At 40.3% G+C, this 18007-nt stretch overlaps 1 long non-coding RNA gene across 2 annotated transcripts in view; it reads left to right on the top strand.

Annotated features, from left to right (window-relative positions):
• Positions 1-17465, top strand: part of LOC102447401 (uncharacterized) — an 80784-nt gene extending 63319 nt beyond the window's left edge. The window contains exons 1-2 of one of the 2 annotated variants that reach the window (XR_016348865.1): positions 11032-11193; positions 15040-17465. This is a non-coding gene — a long non-coding RNA (uncharacterized LOC102447401). Of the gene's footprint in view, positions 1-11031; positions 11194-15039 lie in introns of those variants that run through there. The other variant, XR_016348864.1, reaches the window with a different exon arrangement.
• The last annotated feature ends 542 nt before the right edge of the window (positions 17466-18007 follow it).

Here is an 18007-nt window from a genome sequence, read left to right on the forward strand (position 1 = left end):
CATGTATTGTGTCACTGTGGAACAATATTTATGTGCTGGGTTCTTGGGGAAGAAATGTAGTCAAAGAAACCAGGCTTCTCAGGATAAGAAATCTCTGTAATTCTGTAAATGAAAATGTACTTGCCAGGCAAAATTCATGTTTCCCCAACAGAAGCATGGCCAGTATAGTCTGCAGGTAAGGTAGGGATTTTTGTGGGGGAGGTGGGAATTGGCTTGTTTTTTTCAATGGTGCCTTTCATTCAGAGATGAAATTCACCCAAGGACAGATGGTCCACACAAAGTCTGTGCACTGCTTTAAATCCCAATTTAGATCTATTTTAAATGGTTCACAAGTCTTTTGGTGGTCCTCTGCTTGGGAGGAAGTTCATTTCTGCGTGAGTAATGTAATATGCCCTGTAGAAAATTGTATTGCAGGGCAAGTAAAAGATTTGCTACTACATGGAGTTCCCAGTGAAGTCAATAGCCGTTCATGGAAGAAGGGCTTCTAGAGTCAGTCCCTAAGTACATTCACTGGTACAGAAATAAAATGTCCTGAAGTGTGTCATTCCTAAAGTAGTTCCTTTTGGAGGGTAAACCAGAAGACAGATCTGCCCGGTGGATCTCCATTACAAAATTCATGTTAGTTCCAGGCATAACATACCCATTAATGTCAAGGGTATTGACAGGTCCACTTAGTTCAGAAAATGCTATATTCTTTAAACAGAAAGGATAGCCATGTGGGTACGACACTATTTTATTCTGTTTTTGGTTCTTACATGACCTGCACCACCAAAGCCTCTGAGCATCTTATCACAGTGCTTTTAAGACCATGAATTGCATATGTGGCATGTGAGTCTCTTTTTGTTATCCCTTTTTCTCTCCAAGGAAAAGAGAATTTTATTTTCATTTACTTTTTTAATGTCTGTTATGTTTGGTGAGCTTGTTATTGAATTCAAGGTCAAAGAAGTGCATCTTACACTTGGAACAGAAGATAGTAATGTTTGAGACAGCTCTTAGCGCCTGTGGGAGTTCATTCCTCAGCTTTGTACTTGCCCCTGAGTAAGCTTTGTCTCCAGAAAGATTTCACTTGGTGGTGGACAGCTCCACTGTGTCTGAGGAGCATCCTAGGCCCAGACCACAGAGCACCAAGAAGAGAAATATTGAAACTGAATTGATATTGCAGTGGACTGGAACCGAAAAAAACCCATCATATTTAAATCCCGGCTTCATTTTCAATATCAATGTGCCTAATTTACATCCCTTTACCAAAAAGGGGATGTAGTCTAGACACAGCCTCAGAGCGCTAACCAATTATTACAAGAGGTAATACACAATAACATTTATTGTTGGTCTTGTACACTTATTACTCAGATCACTTGTTAGTTATCATTGTTCCTTTATATTGCTTGATTTTTGACCTTCACCTGGTCTTTTAGTTTACCAAGAAGTGCTTTTGAAGCTAAAGTTGATTTCCATCTTATGCTCTATACGTGGTTCATCACTGTGCTCCTATAAATGAAAAGAATTCAGCAAATACATTGTAATTCATACCCAAAATACACACAAGAGAATGGTAAAGCTTTCTTTGATGTTAAGAACTGGTCCAAATTTCATCAGAGGACCTCCCAGTAGAGATCCTTTCAACTAAGTAGAACTGTTGGTTTCTGAAGGAATATCTCAATCCTTTCTCTTGCTAATGCCTTCGTAGCACAATGTGATTAATTGCTCTGCAAACTTGCAATAATGAAGCATCAATGGTTGACCTCCCAACTCCAAATTGATTTGAGACAACTGGTAGCAGTCTGGAGTTGCCAGCTTCTATTCAGCGATTGTCGTGCACTTCTATACCAGCAAAGAAGCTCTCATTCTGGTGTTTTTGTGCCATAGAGATGGGGAAAGCTCTGCACATAATTCCAGGAAGATGACTATCCGCATCCAAAAGTTCACTGCTCTTCATCCCACACCTGTGTGATGATGCAATCCCACCATTCAGTACTTGGTTCCCAAGCCAAAAGCAATGGCTTACTGTCTGCAGCTGTTCTGTGAATGCCAAAAGCAATCTAAAATTGCTCCTGTGCATATCATACAGCATGACAAGCAACTGGAAGTATTCTTCAACTAGAAACTTTATAGTTAACTACACTGTCATCCACAGTGTCCTACTGACAGTTAGAGCATAGGAAAGCAGTGCAGGATCTGTCTCTTCTTACAAAGATTCTGGGGTGCAAAGGCCCATTGAAAAATGCCATGAAAGAAAGCTGGAAGCCAATGGAATACTGGGACAGACAATAATGTATCCTGGGACATTGACCCTCATCCCAAGATATAACATGATCAACTTCATGTTCCCACAAAATCTAGCCACTGAAGGTGGTAAGGTGGTTAAGCACTGAAATAAATTGCCTAGGGAGGTTGTAGAAACTCCATCACTGGAGATTTTTAAGAGCACACAAACATCCATCACAGATGATCTAGATTGTGCCTGGTCCTGTCTTGAGTGCAGACAGCTGGACTTGATGACCTGTGGAGGTCTCTTCCAGTTCTAATATTCTATGATTCTATTATAGGTACCCACAGTGCATTGCTCACACTGCTGATGGTTGTGCCCCAATTGTGGATGCACTTTGCTGATGGAAAAGTGGCGAGGAGTCCTCTGGCACCTTATAGACTAACCAAAGTATTGGAGCATAAGCTTTCATGAAGACCCACTTCATCAGATGCATGTAGTGGAAAATTCCAGAGGCAGGTATAAATATGCAGGCCAGAATCAGGCTAGAGATGACAAGGTGGATCCAATCAGGGAGGATGAGGCTCACTTCTAGTAGCTGATCTGCAGGTGTGAATACCAAGAGAGGAGAAGCTGCTTTTGTAGCTTTTGTAGATTCACAGTCTTTGTTTAATCCTGAGTTTATTGTGTCAAACTTGAAGATGAATTGTAGCTCAGCAGTTTCTCTGAGTTTCTTCAGCAGTTTGCTGATGGAGTGAGTGTGAACCTGTGGTACTGATTTTTATTATAGCACTTTTTAAGTGTCGACATGCCTATTGTCAACAAAACTCTGTAATGTAGACAAGGCCCAAATCATGTATTTCTCTACCAAAGGGAGCAAAATGGGACATGGGGCCCAGAAACTCTCTGATGTTATCTCAGGTGAGTTTCTATCATTTCACATGGCAGAGGTTTGGTGAGCTGTGAGGAGGCAAAAGGTATTGTTTCTAAGACTATAGGAAATGAAACATTGAGTTCCTTTCCATGAGCTCTATAGGTATGGTCTATCCCAGTTGTGCTTGCATTGTACTTGCATTAGTGGGGATGAGAAAATGGAAAGTTGCAATTAGTTGTGCCTGGATCAAACTAAAATACTCCAGAATTTTTGGAGGCATTTGAATTCTATATTCAGATAGGCTTAACTCTCAAAATTCGTCTCTCTAGAGTATATCAACAACTTCAAAGACTAATATCATAATCCCATATAAATGTGTAAGCAGGCTGGTAAATGTCTCCTGCTATAATTACTCTTTGCCATGGCAGGTTTATTACTATTATAAAAAGGCTTTTACAAAAAATTATCATTTTTATGTAGCTAAACAATCAAAATAATTTATGTGCCTGCTTATGATTCAAAGCTGCCCCTGTGCGATCTGTTCCATCAGTATGTCTTTGACTAAAAATTCAGTCTTATTTTGTTTGGTCACTACCATCTTAATACAAACTAGGAGCAGGAATACCAGAGATGGAGGAAGGGAGAAATAATTGCAGTCACCTTGCTTTTAAGGGAGACAGATGTTGGGCCAGCTACTCTGTTGTCTTGGTGGAGTAAATCTTTTGTGAGAGAGAGAGAGAGAGAGAGAGAGAGAGAGAGAGAGAGAGAGAGAGCTAAGTACCCAGGCATAAAACTTGATCTTTTAGAAGTTCAGGTGAATGCTGTCTCTTCAATTTGAGAGCAAAGGACAGCCTTTTATGGTCAGCCTTAAGCTGCCATTCAGGATTTAAAAGGTGAGGGCCAATTTCTGCCCTCAGATATATGCGTAGAGAGATGTATGTGGATAGAAGATGGCCTGAAAGGCTTAGGAATGAAAATTGCCAATTAAATAGGCCAACACCAAAACCCAGGCTCTGAATACTCTCAAACTTTGGAAAATATCAGATCCTAAACAGAACTCTGTAGATGGACCCATCTTTGCTCACGTTCATATCTGTCATCTTCCAAAACATATTAGTACAAATGTTTTAAGGCCCCTGTGTTATATCATGGGCTGCAATTCAGACCAGTGAAGAGTTTTGTCTCCTCTTACCTTAAACCCTTAAGCTCCTTATAGCTTTGTGACTGTAGCTCTTTTCCTGGGATACCCACAGTCGGTAACAAGAATGCACTTAATGCTTACCTAATGAGCAGCCCTGGTCGAAGACTTTTGGCCCAGAAGCCTATCATTAATACCAGACTTCCCCTGGTCTTGGTCAGTTTTTATTAACAAGTGGCAAGATGACTCCACACTCTCCTCAGCCCTAAATTGCCCTGAAACAATTAGAGGAGAAGAATGTCAAAGTTTGTTGCACCTTTAAAGACTCAGTATCCAACAGTTTATTAGTTTAACTGGAATTACCAAACAGTTCAGTTCAAACACAATGTGGTTTGATTTGGTTAATATTAAAATAAAACAAATGTACTTGAATTTCAGAGAGATTTTAAGTGTATTCACTTAAAATCTCTCTGAAATTCAAGTACATTTGTTTTATTTTAATCTTAATTAAGTATAAGGATTATAGTTAGAAATGGCCAAAAGAGATATAAAAATAAAATACTCTCTAGCAACTAACAATTAACCTGCCAGATTTGGTTCAAGTTAAAATCCTCATTACCTTTCCATCAAGATGGCTAATGGAACTCCAGGTTTAAGGTCTACCAAAATCAAAGGGCGGGTATCTTTGTCTTCTTAGGTGAAAGATAATTTTGGATTCTATACCATTCACTTTTATAGTCCGTTGAATCTTTGAAATGGATTCTACTGAAGGATTCTCCAAGAGAAAATTATATTTCCAGCTGTGAGGTAGGCAACATGGGATCTGCATGAAGCAAGTATCCTGCTGCTTCTTCCCTTGCTGGACTTCTCTGCAAAAATGCAAAATATTTAGTTCTTGCCCACTCCAATGCAACTGAATGAACATTAGCCTCGTGATTGTCAGTCTCCTTCCCTGCCATTAAAGCATGAGATTTGACTCCATACTTTGTTAACTTGATGGGTCTCTTTACACAATATGTAAATACTTGTTTTTCAAAGCACATTGGAAGTAACTACCAGGTGGGGAAATTTTATCCTTTTGTCTAGGGTGTGGTAATGCCTGCTTAGTTGGCAACACATATGATTATGACCGTAACTTTACATCAGTTGGTTGCACCCACATTGTACAATGATGTTAATAACCTGTGTTTCATGAGCTTTTTAAAATTGACACCTTGCATGGCACTAATCAGACACACGTCATGATATTAAGGAATTGGGGTACACTTGAACTTGTTAATTCAGCTGCAATTGATTACCTAATGTCTAGGTACCCCTGACGTTTAGGCCGTTCTTAATGTCACACAGTGTAAGGAACTTTTAATTCCTCAATTTGCATAGTCCGGTATTTCCCAATTTTATTTGGCCATGGAACCCTTTTTAACTCGAAAGAATTTTGCGGAACCCGTAATAACAGTCTTATATATGGAGCGAAAAAGTAGACCAAAAATAAGTAAGGATAATAATAAACAAATGCTAAACAATGTCATGAGATCAACATTTAGTTTAATTGCACATAGATTAATCTATCACAGTCAATTTATATCTGTCATGGTTAACTTTTTAAATATAAGAAATCACATGACTATACTGAAGTAAAATATTCACAAGAGCACTGCCTGCGCACTCCCACGCAAGCAACTTGTTTGACAGCTGAAGCTTCGACTTTGTCCGATGCGGCACTAGTATATTCGTATTCAGTCACCCATGTGATCCACGCTCCGTGACAGGGAGTACGGGGATTCACAGTGGTATATAACAGGCAATCACACCACCGACTGACTGAGCATGCAGCGCTGAGTAGTGACATCATTGTCCCCACTCTCTAGCTAAGCTGGCATTACACAGGGACACTTATGGCAAACACAAATGAAAACTGTTTTCAATAAAATTCATAAATGCTTAAATATTATTTTTTTAAAAAATAATAAAATGTTATTGTAATGGAATTTTCTTGTGGAACCCTGATTTTCACTTTGCGGAATCCCAGGGTTCCGCAGAACACCATTTGGGAAACACTGAAAAGTCCATACAGGAGTCAGGCAGAATTTCAGTCCTTGACTTCTGAGGAATTGTAGGAGGCTTCACCTCTGCTCCTATGGAAAATATGGTGGCTTAAATGAAGTAGGAAGTTGTGCCATGGCTCAGAGTTTTTTCTGCATTAGTCCATGGAGACAGACCAGCACAGTGTGGGGAATAATCAAAACACAGTAAAGGAATGCATGGAACTATCAACATGATTTTCCTATGGAGGTAGGTGCCCTGAGTTTGTATTAAGTGATAGCTCCCAAAGGCCCAGCTATTTGTCTCATCCTGGTCTCTAGTTCTAAGAGGAGAGATTAATTTTGTAGGTGAGGCAATGGGTGATAACTAGGGGTAATGTGATGACATTGGAAAAGGGACTATTTAGACAGACATTCGAGAACAATGAAGTCTGTCAGGATGTGACTGTATCACCAGAATGCCTCCACATACATATCCTTCCATTTGAGCATGGGTTAGAAAAGTTAATTTGGGGTTAAAAACAATGTAGACACTCTAGCCTGGGGTTCTCTACCATAGTTCAGCTGACATATGTCTCACTAACCACAGCTTATATTACAGTGTAGACAAACCCAGTTTCCAAGGAAAAAACTGTTTTGGAGAAAGCATTAGTAGACAAGGCACTTACATCAGTAGAGAGATGACCAGCATAATCGAATAGGTCTTTTCCACCTCCAGTTTTTATGACACTGTGATTATTGATAAGAAGTGAAAAGGGGGAAGAGATAGCAGTTAATTAAAAAGGATGCTGGTTAGTTTTCATTGCATGTTTCTTCAGCTAGCTAGAAAATAGAGGAGTTGCTAACCATCCACATACAATTTCCCCCTTCGAGCCTCCATTGTGAATTCAATAAAAAATGATTTTGCTTAGACACACACCAGCCGTCTTTGCATTTTGTGAAAGTGACAGTTAAACAGTGCTATTATGTTTACATCTGGCAGTTAGGCGATTGCATTCTGTTTATGTCTAGTGATCAGTAGCTGCAATGTGATAGGCTGTACTGCAGGGAACAGTAAAAATGTTTCTCTGTTGCTTGACTGGTCTTTGTTCACAGCAGGATAGCAATTATAACCATAACATTTGAGAAGAAATATAAAAAAGTAATAGGTCACTTCAATTTTGGTGACAAAAAAATTCCATAGTTTGATTAGTTTCAGTGCCCTGTCTGAATACAATGTTTTTTTTTTCTTTTTTACTATTATTTCTGTGACACACAGCTTTCTGTTCCAATGTATTGAATGACTTAGTGTCTTGCTATGCTGTACACACATTTTAAGTGTATTTTCCCCCTTTTACTCCATGTATGAGCCTACTTACTTAATTTGAATTTTAAAGAGAACATTATTGTTATAATACAACAGTGTTTCATTTTTAATCTGTGAGGGTATGTCTACACAGAATAGTTATTTTGACACTGCTATTTTGAAATTAATACAAAATAGTGGAATGCTTATTTCGAATTTGGTAAACCTCATTCCAAGAGTAATAACGCCAAATTTGAAATAGCTATTTCAAAATAAGTGCTGTGTAGACACTTATTTCAAAATAGGGGGGCCTCCAGCCTTCCCAGGGTGCCCTGGTGGCCACTCCAGCCTCAACCAAGAACACACCTCTCCCTCCTCCTTCCCCGGAGCCCTTAAAGGGGTTGACTCTGGCCACAGTGCCTATGCCAGCTCCAAGCCTGCCAGCCCAGAGTCAGCAGTCTCTGCCCTGACCCCGTGGCCCCAAAACATGAGCCAGCAAGCCACTGGAAGGTGCCTTCCTGGTCCGGGGTAGAGTTCATGGACCTTATTCAGGTTTGGAGGGGATGCCCCCAACATCCATGATCTCCACACTAAATGGAGAAACGCGGCCATCTATGGCAGGATAGCTGCCATCCTGGCCACCAAAGGCCACATGTGAACCCAGGAGCAGGTTCGCATGAAAATCAAGTTGGTCCAGCAAGACCCCCCAACCCTGAACCCTGAGCTTCCCCCTCCCCCTTCTTCCCCTTGCTTCCCCCTTCCAGCTCCCTCCTGCCAGGTTTCTCCCTCCCCTCTCCCACCCTCCCTTCTCTCCTCCCATGCCTCCTTTCCCCAGCCTCACCAGAGTTTCATTTCCCCCCTCAGTTTTGTTAAATAAAGAGAGTTTGTGTTCATGAAAATCTGTGTATTTTACTTGACATCAGGAGGGAAGTTAGGGAGGGGTAAGTGGAAGGACGTGAGGGAGGAATGAGGTACAAGCACCCAGTGGGGCAGACCAGGGAGTCTCTTAGTTTTCCTCAGGGTGAAAGCTCTCCCGCAAGGCCTCCTGGATACTGACAGCCCCCTGATGGACCTCCTGGATGGCAGCCTGCAGAAAGTACAGCCAGACTCACAGCAATATGTCCTCAAGAAGCATCAGAGTGCCCAGGGGCAGCTCTGGCTCCATGTTGCAGAGTGCTGTGATGTCCTGAGTGAGGGCAACCAGATCACGCAGAGACAAAATGCTTTGTTGTCCCTCATCGAAGTAGGCAAGCAAGTGGGGAAAGCTGAAAACTGGCTTTTCGGGGGAGGGGAGAGGTCCCTTTAAGCACAGGCCTCAGATAGCCTCAGGCAGCAGCCACACAAAATAACTCCTGACCTGATGCCCTGCCGGACCTGGTACCGGCCAGCCTTAAATGTGATTCAGCCTCCACTCCGTGTGGACGCACTATTTCAAAATAGCAAAATGCTATTTCAAAATGCATTTTGTGTGTAGACGCATTATTTTAAAATAACTTATTTCGAATTAACTATTTTGAAATAAGATATTTTGAAATAACACTGTAGTGTAGACATCCCCTGAGTGTGTGTATGGAACTCAAAGTACTTTGGGACAAGGAGGGAGAGTTATTCTTTATTACATTTATGTGATTTAACAACCATAACAAAAGTGTAGAAAATTGCATCTGAATTATGGGCATTATTAATAAAATAGCTACATTCCTCAGCAATTTTTAAAAAATCTAGCCCCATGTATCAAGGAATTCTGAATTAGATTCACTGAGCTTTTTAATGCTAAACAGATTCTTAACTTTTGGTATGTGAATAGTCTCAATGAGTTTAAGCACTACTCAAGCATGTGTTTAAGTGCTTTGCTGGCTTGGAGTTCAAGACACAGTTTTTAATCCCTTCCAATTGAGTCAGAATACACAATATATTTAGCAACAAAAAAGAAACAGAAATAAATCTTAAAGATCAAATTATTGGATGATGAGCAAATATTAAAGATTTTGTTTAGTGCCAAACCTTACCTGAACTATTGTATCTGTACCTCTCTAGGGTCTGTAACATAAGTCTGGGGAAGATCGTTGGAGTGAAATTTCTTTAACAATTTCTGGTGCTTCCAGTCATGTCAAAAATGCCTTTTTGGTATTTTCTCTTTTATCAGGAAATAGCAATTGCAGAGCGGTTCAGAAATGAATACTAAATTTAACCAATTTTTTTCATACCCTAAAAATAATTGCTTTAACTTTGAGGTGAAAGCTCATATTAGCTCTCTGGTTTTTGAACAACTGTGTGTTCTTCAGTGGGAAACACTTGACCGGTGTGAGCAAAGCAGGCTAACTATCAGCTTGAGTAACAATTTACCAGCTGAAGCCTAAATGGGTTGAGGAGAATGCTATAAGCAGGAATCCAATAATAAAGACACTAGAAGGACAGGACTACTGAGTAGTTGTGGTGGATTTAATTCAAGCCAATGACCAGGCAGAACAGGCACACAAAGCTAGATTATTTGGTTTTCCTCAAGTATTTGAGAATTTCACCCTCATTGCACATATACAATCCTCTATCACTGCACTATTACAGATTTCAGTATGGTCCTTTTATAGGACACTCCTATGGAATAATTTGAAAATATCTGGATACAGTTGGAACTTAATATACTGTGCTAAATAACAGCTTCTATTTCTGTTCAAACTGTGGAAACTGACTTATAGTCATGATGATTCAAACTGGAACTCTCGGTGGGAACTCTCCAAACTTTGTGAAAGTTTAGATTTGATCCCAGATATGGAGCCAGTACTCTCTGTGGCCTCTCTCTGTAATAAGAAGCTTTGGAACAATTATTTCAAATATCCCTAGGAGTGTGGGAAAGGGCAGATTTGGATCTGATTCTAGATTCAAACTTTGCTAATAAGGCTTTCACTTTACAAGAGCCATTAAAGCCAGTGGAATGTACAGTTTCGGTATCATTGCTGATGTACAAAAACTGAATTCAGAATATCTTGCAAGTGTATCCCACTGTCTTCCCCCACCTCAGTACCCCATGCATACACAAAAAGTGGTTCCATACTAAAAGAAGTGGGTTACCCATATTTTAGAAAATTATTATCCAGACTATGAAGCCTTTTCAGACAGTTGTTCAAATCTGCGCTAAAACAGGCCGTCTTCCTTCCCTCACAAGTGTGGGGCAGACAACTGAAGGGTAAAGTAGTATATCTTACACTTCTTTTAGAGGAAAATATATCTACTTTAGCTACCAAGTCAGCACCGGAGAATAATTTAATCATACTTGTAAATGGCATTCCAACAAAAAAAAGTCATCAGATTTGACAGCACATCACTGAGTTATGGAAAACTAGAACTGATTTGCTGGTGTTAGATAATGTTAACCCTTCTCCAGGAGAATTTTCGATGCTGACACTAAGCTTACAAAAAAAAGAGGGGGGGGCAAATGATGTTCAACTGCCTGCTGTTATACTGTAGAATTTCATGGTGCATCTTGAGCTCAATATCCTGTTCTCTATGTGCAGAATTCCCAATCGGTGTACCCAGCCACCTTTGGAGAACCATCCTGAAGTGTTCTCTGCTAATTGGAGTGGGACTGAATGAGCTAAGTATCTCCCAAGAGATGCTCAGCAACTTGCTGAATTGAGTCCATAGTGTAAGGTGTGTGATGTTCCCCTTTCCACCCATTTTTAGGCAACCTCGTTGTTTGTGTTTGTATTAAGTGCCTGCACCCACAGGCCCAGGCCGAGGGCCTCTGCTCCTGGTATAACATAAGGCATTCACAATCTGCAGTTTCATTCTTAAAAAATTATATTCCTAAAATGTAAAGCTGGACACGTGAATTGAGTGCAACTGACCCCTATCTGGAGAGAGCCCAAAACAATAGCCCCATGTCTGAAATGTCCCATTTGTATTAATTCTTACACCTTCTGACAAACCAAGGAATGTCAGACTCACAGCACATGAATGAGGGTGAGTCCCATGTGGGTTGCACCTAGAACCCTGAATTCCCTTAATTTGATGTTGCATAGGCCTAACGGTGACACCCTTAAGATTTCCAGAGAGTTGCTGTGGTTTTTTGTTCACCAAAGAACTAGATTCCCGGAGTATTACTAAGGACCCATGTCTGTGGACAGTTACCATGCTGGAATGCCAGTGTTTTATGAGCAGTTCAACGTGTGGATTTTTCAAACTGCTTAATGTGCTTCCATTTCTCTGCAAAACATTGCTTCTGTGCATCACCTGCATCTGAAACAAAGTTTTTTTTCAGCAAGAAGTTTAGCTCTTCTGTGAAGCTTGAACCCCATGTTACCCAATGAAATGGTGGGAGGCTAATACAACCAGGCTGCCAGATCACACACAGCTATCACAAAAGCATTTCTTGGAGTTCCACCAAGAAGTGTTTCAGCAGAACGGCTGTTCAGTTTAGCTGAAGATCTCTACACTTAACATCACTGTAGGCTCTTCCCAGAACATTTACTTATTTATTTATGTAGTCATTTATATAGTGCTGTTAGTCATTGTGATTTCAGATGCTGTACAAATTCAGACACCATTGTATTTCAAAGTACATTGCCAATTATTAAGTGAAATTATTAAGGGTGTTGTCTATATTAGATGCAGATGATGCTCTGAATAAAAAAGGCATGCAAATTGTACTAATCATCCCTCATGCACTGAGTCTTGCAGTGGGAATGTGTGTGGAGATGTTAGGGGCCTCTTTGACCTCTTTTCACACCATAAAGGGTGTTGCCATGCCTACTTCAAACAGGCCAGCTAGAAAGACATTCTGTGGAAAGCAGGGTTAAAGGAGGGGTAGGATACAGCCATATGTAAGCCAATGGTCCCCAAACCCATCCATAGAGGTTAAACGGGGTCAGTATCTATTATTTGAGCTCCTAAACAGAAATAGTGGCCTCCAAAGTAATAATCTGCATCCCACCACCTGCTTATAGACTGATGGAAAGGTTTGGAGGATTTCCTTTTGCCTGCCCCCTTCACTTGATTCCTTACACTCCAAGTTTCTAACATTTTGTATGGGCAGAGTGAGCTGCAATCATAAGGACTGATTCTGATGAATATCCACATCCAAAAGGCTTTAGTCAGAGGCCCAGAGCACTAAAGCCTTCCTTCTCTAAAGAGTTCCTAACCTAAATAAGTAATCCTGCAAAAGGATATGTAAATAGTAGTGCGGGTCAAACATTTTCCAGCAAAAGAGTTTTCTATCTGAAACATGGATTCAATAAAATTGAGTGACAATTAATTATAACAGAATATAGTATAACAAAATAAAATGCCAACAATAAAGTCAAAATGATACACACTGAACTCCCCAATGCAAAGCATAATGACATAATGTCATTTTGCTGTTTCCAATACCCATTTTTTCAGAAATTTTGTTGGGATTCAGCAAAAAAGGAGATGTTGGAATTTTGCACAAAATGTGAATTCTGAGATTCAACTCGTTCGTGTGAATAGGGATTGCTTATGTATAACACTTTGCAGGATCATGGTTCAAAGGGGGAGCTATGTTAGTCTGAATCTTTAAAAACAACAAGTAGTCCTGTGGCACCTTAGAGACTAATCAAATATATAGAATCATGAGCTTTCATGTGCAAACACCACTTCTTCAGAAGAGCTTGAGGAAGCTTTAGATTATAAACTCTTTTGGGGCAAGACCAAGATGCACAACTCCTTCCCAGTGTGCCAGCCATTGGTGTTATCTAAATGGTCTTTTGGGTGGGATCTTAGCTGTTCCAGTGATGAGCATCATGATATTTAACTTTCAGGAACAATACTGTTCCAGAAAATTGAAATACTGGCTTTGGATTCCTGTACAATGAATGTAGAAAAATAGATGCTTTAGAATAAGATCCACAAAATCCAGCCAGTGGGAGAACTGCGTAAGTCAGCCAATGGGAGATGTGGACCAGAGAGGTGTGTGCTAAGCCCCATGCCTCTCATAGAGGTAGGAACCAAAGGGTATGTCTACACTCACTGGCCATTGTTTTAAAAAGCACATTGTCAATTATTAAGTGAAATTATTAAGGGCGTTGTCTATATTAGATGCAGATGATGCTGTGAACAAAAAGTGTATGCAAATTGTACTAATCATCCCTCATGTACTGAGTCTTGCAGTGGGAATGTGTGTGAAGGGTGTATGTAGTTACCCTATACACCACCATGAGAAGCAGGTTGCATCTACACTCACTATAGTGTGCAGCTACACAGGGAGGTGAAAGACTTTGGCAGTGGCAAGTCAGCAGGACACTTCTGTTAAAAATAGCAGAGTAGACAGGGAAGGCACTGCTTGTGTCTATAAAGAATCAGGGAGAAAACAAACCCAAAGGTTCTGGTTTGTCTTTGCTCACCTAAGCAGTGCCTCACCATCTACACTGCTATTTATGCCTGTGCTAAGGGTGTGTGTAGTGCATGTACTCTACACGCTGCCTTAAGGGAGTATGCAGTGTACACATACTCTAAGTCCCTATTTGCAAAGAGGCACACATCTCTGCTTGCAATCTATGAATGGAAATTTGCATCCTAGAGTCAGGTGACTTAAGCATCTCTAAACATGCAATACACTAAATAATTGCTTACTGAGTAGGCATGCCCTTACACACTCCCCCAGCAGGGGAAGCTCATCTAGAGGTTCTACCACAACTAAATACACCTCTGGGAATGCATTAGCAATAGAAAGAATAACAACTGACTTCATCAACACTTCCATTCAAGACAACCACTTGAACGTAAACCTGCAAGTGTAAGGAGTGGTACATTTTTACCCATTTCTCCTGTTAATGATGAAAACAAATGAGCAAGATTTATCGCTTTGACAAGTTATGTGGGTGTGAATCTTTCATTAGAATATAACAGGTTTAGTCCCCATAGATCGTGGGAATCACTTAAAGAAGAAAATCCCACTTGGTAATCTCCTGCTAAGAAAGGCAAGAATGTTATTGTAAAATATACCTGTAAAGATGAAGATAGCAATCTTCATTCATGTCAAGGTACAGAGCAAGCCATTTCATCTCCCAGAAACTCAGTGACCATGCTTTGATGACAAGCCAGATGGCAGCTGTTCCCCAAGCCCTGTGCCAAAAAAGATGATTGGAGCTGCAATTTACCTTCCGTGGTGTAGCTTGCTGCTGAAGCATACCACAGCTGTGAATCTGGCTTCTGCCAGTAGGTGTATGCACAGTTGGTTTCCTCCCAATTTGGATTCAGCAGGTAAGAGGCTATATCAGTACCCAGCAATTATGAAATTGGCATGCATTGGATTGTTTACTCACAGTAATATTCCTACTGGACTTTATTAAAACACCATCTGTTGTCAATGCAGACAAAGAATCAAACTAGAACTATCCATTGATGGAGTGTATACATGTCTGTTCAGCCATTAGGATTAGGTCAGGCTGCTGAAAGAACACGTTTTTGTATCTTTAAAGGTAGCTTTTAATAATATGCTTATGTGCCTAATGACTTTTTTTCTCTAATGCCAACTAGACAAACAACAATTTACCATCAAAATGAAGTTGCCTGTTTGTGAGTCATGCTGGAATGGAAGCAAATGAGTGCATGCATAGAGGTGGAACTCAGCAAGATTCGTTTTACTACAAATTAAAGCTGAAATGTTCGAAGGCAAAGTCATCTGACTGAATGATGCTCAGTTAGAGCAAACTTCTGAGTTATTGTTTAGTAGAAAGGGTGAGTAATAAAGGATATCTGCCAATAATAATACCTTCAGGGCTTGAGAAAAACGGGACTGGCTTTTACAATCAGATGCTTTCTCTTGCTTTCTTTTTAATTCTTCTGATGGGGATCAGATATTCCTAATACACAGCTGGTCTCCACAAATGGCCAAATGTAATTTTTTCATACACCAGCATGCAATTCCAGGTGAAATTAATTAGTCGGGGTTCTTCATCAGGTAACATACAAATAAAACGGGATGCAAGTAATTAAATATGCAAATACAGGGAAGCAAGCACTAAAATTCAGATATGTCATTTCAGTCCCACAAAAAGGCATCTGTCAATTTAGAACTTGAATGCTCTCTCTCTCTCTTGTACACACACATACACACACACAAATCTTTAGAAAAATAAAAATGTAAACAAGTCCCAGTTCAGATTGTAAGATTAAAGCTGCAATAAAGGGAGAGAACACATGCCAAGAACACCCCATGGGAGAAGAGACAAAGTGCACTAAAATGCCTGAGTTGTTTAAGAACCAAGTGCTTGGAGGTCTCTCTGTGCTGAATGAGGAAGTGGGATATTTTAGTGGACTCACAGGGAAAATGTCCAGAACTATAAGCAGTCTCTGTAGTCTATTTTGCTCAGTATTTCTAGATACCAGAAGGACAAATTTAACCCTCATGTAAGTGTTGCACCTGGCTAAAAGGGGGGTGATTTGTCCTATATTCCTTTATCGGGCTCTGTTCTGTTATGGTATGGCATGAATAAAATACTGATAGGGCTAAATTCTGCCCTTAATTAAAGGTATGGAGGAACCTCAGGTTGCAAAAATACAACTGAGTGCGTAATTGCTATAACTAAGGTCTAGCTTCCTATCTTCCCTCCACTGATTTAATCATAGACCATATATCATTTATGCAGATTGTTGAAATAAACTGTCTCATATTTGAGATAGACCAATTATTTTAAAGGCTTATAATACTCCACATACAATATGTGCTCCAAAGTCCATTGTAAATTGCAGATAACAAATCTCCTAATGTTAATATCATTAACACCAGGTCTAAATTAAACCTGGAAGGTCAGCTTAATGTATGAAACTCCAGCCTACGTAGAATACTAGACATGATAAATAGAATGCCAGAACATTGATCTCCAGCAAGGTAAGTGAAGATGTGACCTTAGCCTCAACGCAAAATATTGTTTCCTTCGACTCTGATTTTCTTTATAATGGCATGAAGATGACACACCAAATGGTGCCATAACTTACATTCCCTGCCAAATCATTGTAATCATTCTGGCCCAGATCCTCAAATGTATAGAGGGACTTTCCCTGGGGCTTCGTCCATCATTTCCTTTAGTGTAACTGAGATCCATATTCACCTCCCATGGCCAACAAAACCCATACTGGTGCAAATAATGGCACCTCAGAGTGACAGTTTTGGCAGAGGCAGAAGCACAGTACAACTAGCCAACCGCAAAACCCATTCTGTCATGGGGAGAGGTGGTAATATGTAGTGCAGGTCAGCTTCAAAGGAGGCAGAATAAGGCTGGCCAGGAGATGTGCAGATTCAGTGTATCTACGGGGGACCTTCCACTGTACAATCAACAAGCCCTCTCCTGGCCAAACTACACAGAGCAGAGCAGACAGACAGCATGCGAATGAATTTGTGAATCTGAATACCAAACCTCAGCTCTAATTTTAGCTCTCACAGCTCTGACAACATTCCTTTTTAATTGCCTGTATTGTTATTCGTGTCAGAATTTCTTAAATGCAGGAGGGGAAGTGGGAGAAAAAGAGAACAACACCTCAACCCCCTCCGCTCTGTTCAGACATAGTGGAGATAATCAAGGGGCACCTTGATGAATAAAACCACTTGATCACAGTTTTAATGTGCAGACTGTGTGGATTTTGACCTCCTTGCCACACCTACATAGAAATATCTGGCTTTCTAGAATAGTGGGAGATGTTGCTTTGAAAGAAGGCTATATGGAACTTATGGGCCAGCTCTGATAAATGCTCATTCTTCCCAAATGTTAAATATATTTGACACGCATTATATGCTCTGCTGATGCTGAGAAATCACAATGTTCTCTGATAATATCAGCCTTCCAGAATGACAGAAACAAGCCCCTTCCCCATCCCCCGCATTATAATAATTTGTTCTCCATATTCATTGAGTCTTTCAGCTTCCTTTCAGAAAAGAAAAGAAAAGAAAAGAAAAGAACAACAAACTCTAAGCTGTCAACTGTTTTTAGGATCCAAAATTCCATTAGGAAGTCCGCAGAGGCAACTAATTGCAGAAATAAAAACCTCCTCTCCCCACCAATCCACAGTCCACAGAAATGACCTTCTAAAAAGATGAATTCAAAATATTTTCACCATCAGCAAGACCATTGCCTGCCCTTTGCTGTTACTCGGTGGGCACTGCTGGCACAGGTACTACTTCCCACACTACCTGTATATTGACACATTCAGAATCGTCTATCACACTGTGCAATGCAAACATGCTGAGGCTATGTAACATCTGTGCCAACACTTCTTATAAATCACTGCCTGGCTCTTACTGGGGTAACAAGGAAGAAAATGTTGGCAGTAGAATAATAATTGAGTTGATTTACCAGCTATGCACTCTTCCTGGAGATGGGAGTGGGGGAAGTATTGGCAAAGAAAGGTTTTCTTCCAACAAAAGAAAGAATTTGCTGAGCTACAGAAAAGTGATTGCAATAATTATCCAGGCTGTGGAATTTGTTTCTTGTTAGACTGAGCATGAGGG

The sequence above is a fragment of the Pelodiscus sinensis genome, chromosome 2, assembly GCF_052426305.1.
Source record: "Pelodiscus sinensis isolate ZL-2025 chromosome 2, ASM5242630v1, whole genome shotgun sequence".
Classification (NCBI taxonomy): Eukaryota; Metazoa; Chordata; order Testudines; family Trionychidae; genus Pelodiscus; species Pelodiscus sinensis.